At 36.9% G+C, this 18,046-nt stretch overlaps 1 non-coding gene across 1 annotated transcript; it reads right to left on the bottom strand.

Moving 5' to 3' along the window:
- Positions 1-4,718: 4,718 nt before the first annotated feature.
- Positions 4,719-4,825, bottom strand: LOC128284739 (small nucleolar RNA R71). The gene has a single exon (XR_008275161.1). It is a non-coding gene; the product is annotated as a small nucleolar RNA R71 (small nucleolar RNA).
- Between the last annotated feature and the right edge of the window lie 13,221 nt (positions 4,826-18,046).

The raw sequence follows: 18,046 nt of genomic DNA, 5'->3' as shown, positions 1-18,046 counted from the left end.
TCAATGGTATTTTAGTCTTTTCATTTTAACATAAAACCAAGAAAAATATGTATATGATGAGACTTGAACCTGCATCAATTGGAGTAGTAAAATCTTAAATTTACAATTTAACCAATGATTTATTTTAATTTCCTTTATACATTTTTTTAATATGCACAATTTATTATCTCAATCGGTTGTATAACTATACAAATAATAAAGTCCATGACTGAGTTGATATCATGAGTCAATTGGGCACCAATTTAGTTAGAAAAATTACGAAGTATTATTCCCTAATTAAATAAGTTATATTACTTGAGAGTATTTTAATCTTATCATTTTAACAAATCAATAAAAATATATGTATAAGATTTAAAGCCAAACCAACTGCAATGGTAAAACCTTAAATTTACCACTAAACTAAAACTTCATTTTAATTTATTTTATACATTTTTATTTTAACATGCATAATTTATTATCTCCATCAATTGTATATATCTATACTATTAATAAAATCCTTAACTGAGTTGGTGTCATGAGTCAACCAGGTATTAACTTGATTAGGAAATTACGAAAATATTTGTAACGATACAATTTCCAATGGTGTCAAAAAATGTAGTTTTCAAACTCTATTTCTAAAAAATGAGTTCGTAAATAGTAAATAGAGATATTTATGGAGTTATTATATTGATGAATTAAAATTTGGATAAGCAATTTAGTCGAAAATATGGTTAATTAGGGTTTAGGGACTAAATTGTCAAAGTTTAATCTCTATAGATTCTTAATTAGGAAAAAGCTTGGGGACTTAATAGTAATTATCAAAGAAAAAATAGCAAATATACTAAATTAAGATAGACTTTAGTGGGATGTGATGTTAGTTATCATTAGATTAAGTTAATTAAATATTTAAGCCTATAAGTGGAAAAGAGATGATAGAAGTTTTCACCTTCTTGCCAATACCATCGTCCACCATATTAGAAGAAGAAAGAAAACTTAAAATCTACTTGAAGCATTCGACCATTGATTTCAAGTAAGTCCCCTAGCCATTTTTCTTTAGTTTTTTATAGATTTGAGACCATGAGAGCTTGATTTAGCTAGCCCATATACCAATTTGTGAAACTATTGAAGTCTTTGAAAATTACCATTGTTGAGAATTAGATGAAATTGGTGTGAAATTGTTCAAAATTAAGCTTAGATTAAGAAAATGACTAAATTGTAAAGCTTAGTTGTTGGTTTGGTACATTAGGGACTAAATTGAATAACATGCAAAAAAATATAATGAAATGTTGATAGGGATAGAAAATAGAAGGTCCCTAATGAATTTTAGTGAAATCAAATTTTAATCTAAAGCCCTAAATTGAAAGTTATGCTTGTCTTGATTTTAAAACTAAATTGAATAAATTGAAAAATATGTGTAAATTGATATTTGTTTATGAATTGGCTGGAAATTGATAATGTGTTATGTTTTGTGGCTATTCATAGCCAATGTTGACGCCAAACCTTTGAGAGGGAAAGGAAAAGTGACAGTTGTCAACGAATGACGCGAGACACGATTTGTACATTTATGATTTAAGGTCTTATTAATTGATTGCATTTTCATGTTAATTGCATTTGGAAATATCAAGGTGAGTACTTGGTGATAATATGGGCTATTGAATTGAGCTTGATTGTGAATTGCCAAATTAAGGGACTAAAATGAATAAAATGTAAAGTAACATGAATTGCTCAAAATATGATATGTGCTATGAGATTGGGTGAAAATGTATTGAATGAAATGAAGTATATGTGTGATATGTTAATAGATTGGATAGTGATAGTGAATATGTTTGAAAAATGTTATCTATATTAAATTGTAAATGGAATTGAACATTGGTACCCTATTAACTAGTCAGGCTGAGTCAGATATAGTTGGCAAGCCATAGGATTCGTTTGTGTACAGGATTATGCACTTATGTGCCAGGAAGCATGCGATACACTTTGTGTACCAAATATGCGCTTTGTGTGCCAGAATGCACTTCGTGTGCCGGTATGCATTTTATGTGTCAGTTACCCTACTTTGATTTTTTCGATGATGCATTTCTGTGCTAGTTTGGTGTGTTGGTTGGACAATTCGAGTATTTGTCCAAGTTCGAGTCAGGTTAATAGGGGTTTCAAAATTTAAACTTGGTAAACAATATAAATACAATATTCTGAGAAGAAGCTCGTTTTATTCTTGAATTATTTCGATTGATATAATTATTCAGTATTAGTTTAGTTTTTCTAGTTAGGTAATTTATCAATTCAATCTCGATTCTAACCTTCTTGTTCAGCCTTTATCCACACCTTTAATGCAAGCCCAATTACAACCTTTTAAAGACCTTTTAATTTGTATATCATCTCATTTACAGTGGTGGAGATTTGATTTTCATGCAAGCCTATGGTAATAACTTTTCTTGTTTGACTTTTCAGTGCTTAATTTTTGAACCTTAAACACTTTGAGTGACTTGAGTGAATCTTTAGTGAAGAGGTCAAATCTTGTCAGTTTCGAATTAAAGGCAAATATTTAAATAAGGGGAAATACCTATGTTTTCATGTTTTTAAAATGCTAGACTTGGATTGCTTGTGCATTTAGTGCTCTTTTAGTTGAATTATCGATATGTGATTATATGTGAACTATGATAAAACATTATTGACGAGAATTATGAATTGAAAAAGTTTAATTTTAATTGTGAGTTGAGAATTTTGTTTGAGAACAAGAAAATGCTTAAGTGTGGGGATATTTGATAAACCATAAATATAACATGTTTTAATCCCATACTTAGCGTGATTTTGGATGATTTATTATCTAATTTAGTGATTTTGATGCTCTTAATTCTTTAATTTCATGTTTTATACTTAGGAGAGCATAGGAGAATAAAAGGAGTAGAAAACGGGCCAAAAACAGACAAAACGGGCTGATTTAAGGATCCACACAGCCAAGACCATTTCCACACGGGCTGAGCATACGCCCGCGTGAGCTACACGGGCTAGCCACACGCCCATGTGGCAGCCCATGTCGATATCGTTCACTGTTTCCCAAACACGCAGAAAAAGCCAATTTTTAGGGTTTCTAAGCATTCTAAAGTCTATATAAACACACTAGAAGAAGACCTAATGGGGCACGCAGAGTAGAACACAGGAATTACTCGAAAAAAGCCAACAGATTCAGCTCAGAAGCAGGATCTCCTTCAATACTGAAGATCTCCCTCCAATTTCTCTCAAAGTTTTTGGGTTTCTTTATGTTTTGTTGTTTTCCTATTTTTGAGATGTTTTCCTATTACATTATGAACTAAACTCCCTAAATACCTAGGGAGGATGAAACCTATGATGGATCTTATTATTTAATTATATGAATTACATGATAAATACTTGTTCTTGTTCTTAATTATGTGTTCATAATTCTAGCCTTAATATTTTTAAGATATTAATCCAAGTTTGATGTAAAAGTCCATGTTTAAGAGTAGATCTAGCATAATTAAGCGGAGTTGCATGCAATCCTAGAGATAGGACGACATAAATCTTTTGGATTAGAGTCAAATCTAATAGGGGAATCCATAGATCGAGTTAATGCGACGATATGGGTTTTAGTTAGAAAGAGATTTCAATTAATTAACCTAGAGTCAGTTGTTCTTAGTCTCAAAAGAGATATTAACATAATTTAGGGATTTCTAAGAATCAGGATAAGTGAATAATCGTTTAATTTACAGTCAGAATAATAAGTGAAGTCTAGGTGGATTCTTCCTTGGGTATTGTCCTTATCATTGGTTTATTCGATTATTTCCTTCACTCTCTGTCGCGTTCATTAGTTAATTAGTTTAGTTAATTTTAGATTAAAACAAATCCCTTTTATTTTAGGCTAAATAATAGAAAGATAGTTAATACTAGTACTTTTAGTCCTTGTGGATACGATATTCTGGACTCACTATAGCTATACTACCATTCGATAGGTGCGCTTGCCTTTGTCATGATCGTAGTCTAGTTTAGTGAACCATAAAACGATCATCAAGTTTTTGGCGCCGTTGCCGGGGACTAAAATATTAGGAATCCTTAATTTTTATTACTTTAGCCATTTTTTATTTTTTTGTTTTTACTTTAGTTTACTAACTTTTCTTTTGTTTACTCCTGGCAGGCTCCTTTAGTTTATGACTAGAAGAAACCCGTCAAGACCTCTATCATTTGATAGTGAAATTGAAAGCAAAGCTCGAAGAAATTGTAGAGAAATAAGGCAGAGCCTACAGTATCTAGAGGAAAGGCAAGAGGACGATACTAATATTACCGAGGAGATGGCTGAAAATCAGAATAATCCGCTACCTCCTGTGATTGCTGCAATTCCTGTAAATCTAAATCTTGCTCCTCGCACTATGTACGACTATGCCAAGCCTAATTTAGTGGGGGCTGAATCAAGTATTGTGAGACCGGTTATTGCAGCAAATGATTTCGAACTAAAGTCGAACACTATTCAGATGATCCAACAGTTTATTCAGTTTGATGGTTTACAAGATGAGGATCCAAATACTCATTTGGCTAACTTTCTAGAGTACTGTGACACTTTCAAGATAAATGGCATTTCTAACGATGACATTCGCCTTCGGTTATTTCCCTTCTAACTGAGGAATAAAGCTAAACAGTGGTTGAACTATCTACCACGATGGTTCATCACTATATGGGAGCAAATAACTGAAAAGTTTCTGTTGAAATACTTTCTACTAGCCAAGACAGCAAAGTTGAGGAATGATATCTCTTCCTTTGTGCAAATGGACTTAGAGACCCTATACGATGCATGGGAGAGGTATAAGGATTTATTGAGAAGGTGCCCTCACCATGGGTTACCCTTATGGTTACAGGTTCAGACTTTCTTCAATAGTTTGAACCCTTCGACTAGACAACTGATCGATGCAGTCGCCAGAAGTACCCTAAATAACAAAACACTTGAGGAGGCTTATGAGTTTATTGAAGAGATGTCATTGAATAATTATCAGTAGCAAGTCATGAGGACAAAGTCGACAAAAGCACCTGGTGTTTTCAACCTCGACACGGCCACCATGTTATCAAACCAGGTAGAGCTCTTAAATAAAAAGATTGATGATTTATGTGTTTCTACGCAGGTACATTCAGTGATGCAGTATGACACAAGTGGAGGAGGAATGAATAATCCAGAATGCCTAGCCTACGACCTTAGCACTACGAACGAACAAGTCAACTATATGGGTAACAATTCTAGACCTTAGAATAACCCCTATAGTAATACTTACAATGCAAGTTGGAAGAACCATCCCAACTTCTCTTGGGGTGGTCAAGGCAATCAAAGACCACAACCCCCTCTAGGCTTTCAACCACCTTACAAGCAAGAAAAGAAGCCTAACCTTGAGGAGATGCTAACAAAATTCATCTTGGTGTCAGAAACACGTTTCCAGAACACCGAAACAGCGCTTAAAAATTAGCAAGCGTCGATTCAAGGGCTCGAGAATCAAATAGGTTAGCTTGCTAAGCTGATCTCAGAAAGACCATAAGGTAACTTGTCTAGCAACATCGAGACTAGCCCAAGAGAGTAGCTTCATGCTATCACTATTCGATATGAAGAAGGGTTAGTTAAGTCCAAACCAGAACCAAGGCAAGAAAGCGTGGTAAGTAAAAATAAGGTGAATGAAAACTAGAGTAAACAAAAACCGGTGAGTACATAATTTACACCTCGTGTGCCATACCCCAACGCGACAAAGAAAGACCACACAGATGAACAATTCGATAAATTTCTTAACCTTTTAAAAAAATTACATATTAACTTGCTGTTTATTGAAGCTCTTTCATAGATTCCCAAACTCAGTTAAATTTTGAAAGGAGCTTCTGGAAAACAAATGGAAGTTAGATGATTCGTCGCATGTGGAATTAAATGCAGTTTGCTCAGCAATTCTACAAAACAAACTACCCAACAAGTTGAAAGATCCAGGGAGTTTTACTATTCCTTGTTTAATTGGTAGTTTAAATATTGATAATGCTTTGGCCAATTTAGGGGGGAGTATAAATGTCATGCCCTATAAAATGTTTAAACAACTAGGTCTTAGGAAACTTAAACAAACTAGGATGGGTATTCAACTGGCAGACAAAACTATTAGATTTCTTAGAGGTATTGTTGAGGACGTACTCGTTAAGATTGATAAATTTATGTTCTTAGTCAACTTTGTTGTTCTAGATATGGATGAGGATAGTGACTTACCTTTAATTCTAGGTCGGCCCTTTTTAACTATCATAGATATTGGTACAGGTGAACTAACGCTTTGTGTAGGTGATGAAACAATCACTCTTTAGGCTCATGATTCAGTTAAGACATCGAGTGATGAATGTGATTTTCTAAATCCTGACAATAAGACTAATCATGTGGTTCAACCCTCTTTGTAGGAAAATTTTTTGAGAAGCACAAATGAGCTACGTTTTAGTTCGTGCGACAACATTAGAATAGTTTATGAAGAATGAAGGCTTCAGATCGATGAACTAGACGAATGGCAGACACATGTCAAGGAGAAACAAAAAATACACAATACTGAATCAAAACAAAGCCATAACGAGCATAAAGATGAGACGAGCCAATTCAAAGTAAGGGATCAGGTATTATTAGATGAAACCGGCCCTCGAATTTTCACTTTAGAGCTTGACGCAAACGGATCAACTCCTTTGACGGTACTTAATGTCTTTCCATACGGTACAGTCGAGGTAACTCATTCGCATTTTGACACTGTTAAGGTAAACAATACTTGATTTAAACCTTATTTAAAGAAAAGAATTGACAGCGAGAAAGAGGAGTCTTGACTCTATGATCCACCGTGACCATGTGAATGAGAGGTAAGTCGAGCTTAGACTCTAAATAAGCATTTATCAAGAGGCAACTCGAGCGCTAACACTTCTAATTTTCTCATTTTTATTTCATATTATTTCTTTAAAATTAATGAAACATTAAAATGCAGGTTTTTGACCCACACGGCTTGGACATACGGGCGTGTCCTAGGCCGTGTGACTTAACACGAGCGTGATAACAAGTTACATGGCTGTGTGATATGGCCGTGTACCCACACGGCCTGGACACATGGGCGTGTGGATCTTGATACATAGTTTTTATTTTTACAGGAAATCAACAGTGAGTTACATGGCCTGGACACACAAGTGTGTCCCCGGCCGTACAAGCCCTGAAGCTTAAATCCCCAAAAATTGACAGAGACATGGGCTTAAAGTAGTCCATAAGGGCATGTGACATGGCTGTGGACGTGTCTTAGGCCGTGTGAAACTTGGAGCTAAATTTTCAATTTTAAACAAGTCAAAGAGCTACACGGGAGAGGCACACGGCCGTGTGTTAGAACACAGGGCGTGTGGGAGGCCACACAAGTGTGGGAGAAGTGAACGAGTGTGCACACGACTGTGCGACATAGCCATGTAGACCACACGACTTGGACACACGGGCGTGTCCAAGGCCGTGTGAAAACTAGGCATTGAATTCAAATCGACACGGGTTGAACAAGAGACCACACGGGCGTGGGAGAAGCGAACAACATTACACACGTCCATGTGAACTACACGACCTGGACACACGGGTGTGTCCCTAGCTATATGAAGACTGGGCTAAAATTTTAAACCGCACACGGGCTGAACGGAGGCCACACGGGCGTGTGACATGGCCGTGTAGCCCAACATGAGCCTCACACGACCGTGTCCAATTTAAAACCCCCCAAACCCTAATATTTTCGTCTTCTTCTTCCATCACCCTAGCTGCCGACTGCCCCAATTCCATTGCAAATTCCAGCCACCAACTCCTTCGCCCTCTCATTTTCTTCTTAAGGCCGCAGCTACCCCCTCTCCCTTCTCTTCTCCCTCATCGCACGAATTTCCCTCCCCATCCCATCAAATCCCCATCTTTCTTCTCCTTTTTTTTCCTTTCCTCTCATCCCTTCTATCCCCAAACCACCGTGCCCCCATCGACCATCCTTCCCTTTTCATTTCTTTCCCTTTTTTTTCTCTCTTCTTTTCATCTTTCCTTCTTCTCTCCTCGTCGTCTGACCTTTCACCCTTCGACACTGCCGTTCGTCCAACACCCAACCACCACCGTCGATTCTCTTTTTACTTCTTGATATCTTGGCTTTAGTATTTTATTTTTTCTTTTTCTTTTATTATTCTATTATTTTACTTATTTATTACTTTAATTCTTATCTATTAGTTCTTTCTTCATTATTTATTAGCATTCATATTCATTATTTTTGTTTCTCTTTTGGTTTTATTGGTTACTCTTTTCGATTAATATACTAATTATTCCTTAGTTGAATTTGTTCACTATGTCTATTACTAATTGTTTCCAGCATTTGGTTTCTTTATTTATTTAGGTATTTTAGCTTATTGCTTTTATGATTAGTATATTTAGGTTTGTTATTTATATTGTTCTTATGTCATGATTTGTTTTTGTTCTTTATTATTTTTCTCACTAGTATTACTATATAAATTCTGCATGCTTGGATATACGGATAGTTTGTTCATCATTTGGACTACCTGGATTCCACTTTCTTAAAACTCTGTTTGCATATGGGGTGATGTGTCCTTTCTTAATCAATTCTTTTCTTCTTTCAGGAACGTCATGACAAACACACAAGTTAAGTCTAAAGTAGCCGTCCCCGCTTTGAAAATGCAGAATGGCCCTGGTCGGACCTCCTCTTCGAGCACATCTGTCGAGGTCCGCCATCCCTATCTACGATTTTCAACGGACCCTTAGGAAGATCTATACCAGCTACTTCGACAGAGACCATTCGGCTTAGGTCGCTGCACTGATTTGGCCATACTGGAGTAGGTCTGATTAGCTGATGATGTGTGTGCGATTATTGTCACATCCCTATGGGATAGGTTCTTCACAATCATCGAGCCCACCTACTCGGAGCTCACCTTAGAGTTCAGCACCACATTTTCGGTCCAGCAAGTCATGTCAGTCCATAACGAGCCAAGCACAATCACCTTTCACCTTGGTGGGCTGGTGCGACATATGAGCATCCTAGAGTTCGGTGTTGCTTTGGGACTCTACACATATGAGTTCATGAGTGCTGAGGACTTTCTTTAGCTTTATAGGCATATTTATCACTCGCTTTTGCGCTATTGGACTGATCTCACGGGCGGCCTGACGAACTATGACGCGAGTCACTCAAAGGCGACACATCTCTCTAGCCCTACGGTATCTTCACGCCCTCCTAGCTCACACTTTGACAGGACAGAGAAAGAGCACATGAGTTGTTAGTACCTATGATGCCTATTTTTTTATGGAGCATGGCTACTGGGCATGTTTTTTTTTTTGGCGTACTTCATCACGCTATCTTTCCGCCATTAGACTGAACGCCATAAGAAGGGCCCCATCTGTCTCAACCTATACGTGACTCGTCTCACTCGACACTTCAGTTTACTCGACACGCTGGAGCAGTCCTCGACACTTACCCTAGTCGGTCAGATGTCCTATCAGGGCATTTCGAGCATGATCCACATGAGGATGATCGAGCGGCGATGTGGAGTGAACCCTCCTCAGTACAGACTATTTTAGTCTGGAGTTCAGCATGACCTAGAGGACTTCACTGATGATGTTCCTCCCTACCACGAGGATCCACCTCCACCACCTTCGAGTCACTGCCCTGCTCATTCTGCTACTACCCTTGCGGACCTTTCAGAGCAATTTACTCGATTCGAGCAACAGTGTTTCTAGAGGTTCGACAGCATCGATGACACTCTGTAGCAGATATGTCAGCACCTCTATATTTCATCTTCAGCACCGACGACTTATGATGCTAACTTCTCTAATGATGAGGACTATTGAGTCTATTTATCTTTATGCTTATTTTTACTTTTATTTTTAGTTTTACCTTTATCTTTATCTTTTTTTTTTTATGTTTATTTTTTTATATTTTGAACTTTATTTTAATTATTATGGTTGTTTCTAATTGAGTAACCCTCTTAATCCTCTTCAGTATTGTGTTTATCTTCTTATCAGTTGCTTAGAATTTTTCACTACCTCTATATTTATCTACAATTCCGCTTTTCACTATTTTGGGAATTTCATCCAATAATCAGGGCAGTTTCAATTCTCTCCCTCTCTTATGAGACTTCTGTTTCTATTGTGTTTATCTATTTTTGTACATTGAGGACAATGTACATCTTAAGTATGGGGAGATTATTTATATGATTATTTGAAAATCCCTGAATTATGCCTTCTGTTTAAGTAATTTTCTCATACTACTATTAGAATGAATTTTTTTTTTATAATTCTTATTGATATGTTTTAGATTAAATTCATAGGTAATGATGCTTTGATTTTTTAAACTTTAAGATACTAGAGAATCAAGCATGACAAGTCTATTTTCAGAATTAAAAATTTTAGGTTGTTTCCCTAAATTGAGGTATTACCTTGAAGTTTGAAATTTGCAAGATTGACATCAAAAGCCATAACTTTTGTGAGATTTTGAGCCTTTAGAACATACATTTTTCTTGCTCACTTTATTATTGGTTATGAGTGTGTCAATATTGATTTGTTATTCTAGAACTTGCTTCGATTATAGATGTCGAGACCACACCTTTGATTTGATATACTGAGATGATAAAGGCACCTAGGTTTTAACCCACTTATCCCATAAAAATCTTACCTTCATAATTAACCCTTAATGAACCCCTTTGAGCCTAACAAACAGTTTCTTAATTCACTATTCATATTAACCCATAACTCATTTTTGATTCGTTGAGAATTTTCCCTATTTTATTGACTCCTTTTTTGTCGAGATTTGATTTGGTTAGTTGCCTAACTATGTTCTTTTAATTCAGTTGTTTGATTTTCTCTTATTATTCATTCAAAAAAAAAAAGAGAAAAAAAAGTAAAAAAAAGCATTATACATTTATATTAATTATTTCTAGTTCTTTGGTTTGAGCTTAAGTAGTTAATTTTATATTCTGAGAAGATGCTCGTTTTATTCTTGAATTATTTTGATTGATGTAATTATTCAGTATTAGTTTAGTTTTTCTAGTTAGGTAATTTATCAGTTCAATCTCGATTCTAACCTTCTTATTCAGCCTTTATCCACACCTTTAACCCAAGCCCCATTACAACCCTTTAAAGACCTTTTGATTTGTATATCATCTTATTTTACAGTGGCAGAGATTTGATTTTCATGCAAGCCTATGGTAATAACTTTTCTTGTTTGACTTTTCAGTGCTCAATTTTTGAACCTTAAACACTTTGAGTGATTTGAGTGAATCTTTAGTGAAGAGGTCAAATCTTGTCAGTTTCGAATTAAAGGCAAATATTTAAATAAGGGGAAATACCTATGTTTTCATGCTTTAAAAATGCTAGACTTGGATTGTTTGTGCATTTGGTGCTCTTTTAGTTGAATTATCGATGTGTGATTATCTGTGAACTATGATAAAACATTATTGACGAGAATTATGAATTGAGAAAGTTTAATTTTAATTGTGAGTTAAGGATTTTGCTTAAGGACAAGCAAACGCTTAAGTGTGGAGATATTTGATAAACCATAAATATAACATGTTTTAATTTCATTCTTAGCATGTTTTTGGATGATTTATTATCTAATTTAGTGAATTTGATGCTCTTAATCCTTTAATTTCATGTTTTATACTTAGGCGAGCATAGAGGAGCAAAAGGACCAGAAAACGAGCCAAAAATAGACAAAACGAACTAATTTAAGGATCCACATGGCCAAGACCATTTCTACACAGGCTGAGTACATGCCCGTGTGAACCACACGGGCTAGCCACATGTCCATGTGGCAACCCGTGTCGATATCGCTTCCTGTTTCCCAAACATGTAGAAAAAGCCAATTTTTAGGGTTTCTAAGCATTCTAAAGTCTATATAAACACACTAGAAGAAGACCTAAGGGGGCACGCAGAGTAGAACATACCTAGGGAGGATGAAACCTACGATGGATCTTATTATTTAATTATCTAAATTACACGATAAATACTTGTTATTGTTCTTAATTATGTGTTCTTAATTCTACCCTTAATATTTTTAAGATATTAATCCAAGTTTGATGTAAAAGTCCATGTTTAAGAGTAGATCTAGCATAATTAAGCGGAGTTGCATGCAATCCTAGAGATAGGACGACATAAATCTTTTGGATTAGAGTCAAATCTAATAGGGGAATCCATAGATCGAGTTAATGCGATGATATGGGTTTTAATTAGAAAGAGATTTCAATTAATCAACCCAGAGTCAGTTGTTCTTAGTCTCAAAAGAGATATTAACATAATTTAGGGATTTTTAAGAATCAGGATAAGTGAATAATCGTTTAATTTACAGTCAGAATAATAAGTGAAGTCTAGGTGGATTCTTCCTTGGGTATTGTCCTTATCATTGGTTTATTCGATTATTTCCTTCACTCTCTGTCGCGTTCATTAGTTAATTAGTTTAGTTAATTTTAGATTAAAACAAATCCCTTTTATTTTAGGCTAAATAATAGAAAGACAGTTAATACTAATACTTTAGTCCTTGTGGACACAATATTCTGGACTCACCATAGCTATACTACCATTCGATAGGTGCGCTTGCCTTTGTCGTGATCGTAGTCTAGTTTAGTGAACCATAAAATCAAAAAGGTAAAGGTGGTCGTCCTTCAGGTTGCTGGTATTGTTTTGTCGTGACATTCTTATTAAAAATGTTCTACCACAACATTTGTCTGCTTACCCTTTTTAGGTTCAGTATGTTTTTCAGATGACTCTGGGGTCTATACTTGGTTGTTATTCAAGTTATCATCTTCTGCCGTGGCATCTTGAGCAACGTCATCAAGATGAGTTCTGCTTCTAAGGGTGATGGCCTTGCATTGCTCCTTCCTTGTGATATCAAATTCTTGGTATCACTTGGCAATACTCCTTGTGGTCTCGAATTGAAAGCATTCGCTATTTTCCCTACTTGTTTACAACATCATTCTTGGCCATATATTCCTTCAGCAAGGCTGACAAACCATAATTTATACATATTTTTATCCCATGCTTAGTGCATTTATGGATGGTTTCTCTTTTGAAATGGTGAAATCGATGCTCCTAATCCCTTAATTTCATTTTTTATACTTAGGTGAGCATAGGAGAGTAAAAAGAGCAAGAAACGGGCCGAAAACGGAGAAAATGGACCCACATGGGAAGTCAACATGACTGAAAGTTCCTCACACGGGCGTGTCACACGGTCGTGTTCATTTGGCAGGATCGAAGCATGACTTACATGGGTAGACTACACGCCAGTGCCCATTTAACAGCCTTGAGCATGGCCTTAAGTAATTGCACGCGAGCGTGTCACACGGGCGTGTCCCTGCCGAGCCCAAGTATAGTCCTATTCGAAAAAAGGCCAATTTTTAGGGCTCTTAGGCATCCAAAAGCTTATTTAAACACATGAAGAGGCACTTAAGAAGGGGGACACAGAGTAGGAAGCAAGGATTTACTCAAGGAAAGCCAATTGATTCATCTTAGAAGCCAGATTCATCATCAGGACTAAAGATCTCCCTTCAAGTTCCTTCAGGAGTTTTAGGTTTTCTTATGTTTTGTTATCTTTATGCTTTTGATATGTTTTCTTTCATAAGTATGAACTAAAACCTCTAAATATCTAAGGGGAATGAAACCTAAGACAGATCTTGTTATTATTATTTGAATTGTATGATAAATATTTGACTTGTTCTTAATTATGTGTTCTTAATTCTTGTTTTAATATTTCAGGATATTGATTCAAGTTAACGCTCTTATTCAGATGAGGAATAGACCTTGTCTAAGAGTATAATTGGCATAATTAAACGGAGTTGATTGTGCGCCTAGAGATAGGGTGACAAGATTTTTCCGGATTAGGGTGAAACCTAATAAGGGAATCCATAGAACGAGTTAATGCAATTCTAGGGTGTTAATTAGAAAGAGATTCCAATTATTCAACCTAGGGTTAGACGTTATTAGTCTCGAGAGAGATAATAATATAACTTAGAGATTTCTACGGATCAAGTCAAATGAATAAATCGTCTGATTCAGAGTCAAATAACAAGTGAAGTCTAGGTGGATTTTTCCTTAGGTATTGTCTCAATCAATTGAAATTTCCCAAAAGTATTTTCCCAAGTTTTCTTTCTGTGCATTCTTAGTTAGTAATTAGTTTAGATAACCAAACCTCTTAATTTTTAGGCTAGATAATAAAAAGGAAGTAAATACTAGTACTCGTAGTTCCTTTGGGTTCAACAATCCGGTCTTGCTGAACTATACTACTGTTTGATAGGTACACTTGCCTTAATCGTAATAGTAAGTTAGTCTCAAGAATGATTCATTTATAAATCTTTAAAACCTGTTACGAATATCACGCATCAAGTTTTTGGCACCTTTGTCGGGGAACTAGGATATTATGAACACTCGATTTTTATTACTTTAGCCATTTTACTTTTATTGCAATTTAAAATTTTATTTTATTTTCTAATTATTCATTTATTTTCTTCTGATAGGTTTTTCTAGTTTATGACCAGAAGAAACCCATCAGGACCACTACTTTTTGACGGTGAGATCAACCACACAGTTTGCAGAAACAAATGAGAAATAAGGTGAAGCCTAAGATACACAGAAGACAAGCAAGAGGACGATACTTTAACCGCAACCGAGGAGATGGCTAAAAACCAAGAGAATCCGCTACCTCCTACAATTGCTGCTGATCCAGTAAATCAGAATCCTACTCCACGCACTATGTATGATTATGCTAAACCTAATTTAACAAGAACTGAGTCAAGTATAGTTAGACCTGCTATTGTTGCAAATGATTTTGAACTGAAGACTAACACAATTCAAATGATACAACAGTTTGTTCAGTTTGATGGTTTGCAGGACGAGGATCCCAACGCTCACTTGGTAATTTTCCTAGAATTTTGCGATACATTTAAAATTAATGGCGTTTCTGATGATGCCATTCGCCTTCGATTGTTTCCCTTTTCATTAAGGAATAAGGCTAAACAATGGTTGAACTCGTTACCACGAGGGTCAATCACTACTTGGGAACAAATGACCGAAAAGTTTTTATTAAAATATTTTTCGCCAGCTAAAACAGCCAAATTACGTAATGATATCTCCTCTTTTGTGTAGATGGATTTAGAAACACTCTACGATGCATGGGAGAGATATAAGAACCTTTTGTGAAGATGCCCTCACTATGGGTTACCACTCTGGCTACAAGTTCAAATGTTTCACAACGACCTGAATCCTTCGACTCGGCAGATGATTGACGCAGTCGCAGGTGGAACTATCAATAATAAGACACCTGAGGTAGCTTACGAATTTATTGAGGAGATGTCACTGAATAACTATCAGTGGCAAGTTATGAGGACAAAGTCGACGAAAGTAGCCGGTGTTTTCAACCTCGATGTGGTTACTATGCTATCTAACCCGAATAGAACTCTTAAATAAAAAAGATTGACGGTTTGCATGGTTCTACTCAGGTACATCCAGTGATGAGGTGTGATTCGAATGGAGGAGGGGCATGCACAGAATATCAACCCTTCAATCCTAGTATCGAGGAGGAACAAGTCCAATATATGGGTCACAATAACTTTAGACCCCAAAATAACCCGTATAGTAACACTTATAATGCAGGTTGGATGAACTATCCCAATTTCTCGTGGGGTGATCAAGGAAATCAAAGGCCACAACATCTTCACCTTACCAACAAGAAAAGAAGCCGAACCTTGAGGAGATGTTAACAAAATTTATCTCGGTGTCAGAAACTCGTTTCTAGAATACCGAGACAGCCCTTAAGAATCAACAAGCGTCAATCCAAGGGCTCCAAACTCAGATTGGCCAACTCGCCATACTGATTTCTGAATGACCACAAGGTAGTTTGCCGAGTAACACTGAATCTAACCCAAGGGAGCAAATCAATGCAATTACCATTCAAGATGCGGAAGGGTTAGTTACACTTGAACCAAAATCGAAACAAGAAACTGTGGTAAGTAAAGGTAAGGGTGAGGTGGACCACAATGACCAGAAATCGGTAAGTAAAGAATACAAACCTCGTGTGCCATACCCAAATGCGACAAGGAAAGATCACACAGAAGAACAATTTGGTAAATTCCTTAAATTATTAAAAAAATTACATATTAATTTGCCGTTTATTGAAGCTCTTTCACAGATGCCAAATGTAGTCAAATTCTTAACGGAGCTTTTAACAAATAAAGGAAAGTTGGATGAGGCGTCACATGTGGAATTGGATGTAGTTTGCTCAGCCATATTACAGAATAAGCTACCCAACAAATTGAAAGATCCAGGGAGTTTTACGATTCCTTGTTTAATTGGTAGTTTAGATGTTCATAATGCATTAGCTGACTTAGGGGCAAGCACTAATGTTATGCCTTATAAAATGTTTAAACAACTAGGTATTGGGAAACGCAAACAAACTACGATGAGTATTCAATTAGCTAATAAAACCATTAGATTTCCTAGGGGTATCATTGAAGATGTTCTTGTTAAGATCGATAAATTTATATTCCCAGTAGACTTTGTTGTTCTAGACATGGAAGAGGATAGTAACGCACCTTTAATTTTAGGACGACCCTTTTTAGCGACTGCTAGAACCATTATTGATGTTGGCACAGGTGAACTCACACTTCGTGTGAGAGACAAAACAATTACCTTTCAAGCTCGTAATTCGAGTAACACATCAAAAATTGAAGATGGTTGTATAAATCATTCTACTAGTACTGATCATGTGGTGAAACCTTCTATGCAGGAAACAGTTACGAAGAACGCATATGAGCCGTGTTAAAACAACAACAAAGGACCTATATACGAAGAACGAAAGCTATAAATCGAGGAGCTAGATGAATGGCGAACATAAAAATTAAGAACACCTGATAAACTGAAACCGAGCCAGGACGAGCTCAATACCTCACCAAATTAGCTTAAGGTTGGAGACAAAGTACTACTAGATGCAGAGATCCTCGCATTACCACTTCTGAACCTAATGAAGAAATTCCTCTTACAGTACTCAGTATTTTCCCATATGGTACAGTCGAGGTAAATCATCCCAAATTCGGCACATTTAAGGTAAACAATACTCGTCTTAAACCTTATGTTGATAAAGTTTATATTAGGGATGAGGAGTGTAAACTCCTCGCACGACCTTGACCATGCAGAAGAGAGGTAAGTCCAGCTTAGACTATAAATAAGCTCTTCTTAGGAGGCAACCCGAGCACTAACAGCGTTAATTTCTTTAAATCTTAGTTTTTAACATCTAACATACTAACCGAATCATGGAACGCAGGCTTTCTAAATACCACACGGCCAGGTGCACGGGCGTGCATTAGGCTGTGTGAAAATAGGGTAAGATTTTTCCTCAGCACGGGGTGTGATAATTTGCTACGGCCGTGCGATATGGCCGTGTGCGAAACTACCAGAACAACACGGGCGTGAGACACTCCCGTGCCTTGAAACCGTGGTTGAAACTGAGAATGTAACGGAGCGTGTGACACGCCTGTGCCATCCACCCGTGGCCGACACTGTCAAAACAAACACGGGCGTGGACCTATATACACGAGCATGGGAGAAGCGAACGAAGCAAGACATAGCCGTGTGCACCAACATGCCCAAAGAACACGGGCGTGGGCCGAATGTCAGACGCACCTAAATTCAAAATTTGCGAAACACACGGGTAAAAATTAGGCCACACGGGTGTGTCCCACGGTCGTGTGCTGTAAAATCTATATAAACCCCTCACTATTCATCATCTCCCTCCCAAAAATCCCTAACCATAGCTGCTGCAAGTCCACACGCCCTACCTCCACGCCCGTGCGCCGCCTACAACACCGATTCTAACTCCCCAAGCTCCTTCCTTTGGCATACAATGTCATCCTCACATGGTAAGAAGACCGCTGTTCCCACCTCAAAGAAGAGGAAAGGAGCAGCGTCATCTTCGGGTCCTACCACGGAGATTAGGCACCCGTTCTTTCAGGTTTTCTTGGTACCTCAGGAGGAATTATATCAGATATTACGGGCCCGACCCCTAGGTGTGGGCTGCTGCATTGACTGGGCCTC

This window comes from Gossypium arboreum, chromosome 11 (assembly GCF_025698485.1).
Source record: "Gossypium arboreum isolate Shixiya-1 chromosome 11, ASM2569848v2, whole genome shotgun sequence".
In the NCBI taxonomy this organism is placed as follows: domain Eukaryota; kingdom Viridiplantae; phylum Streptophyta; class Magnoliopsida; order Malvales; family Malvaceae; genus Gossypium; species Gossypium arboreum.
The sequence above is the reverse complement of the archived record's forward strand: the minus strand, read 5'-3'. Positions and strand labels throughout refer to the sequence as shown.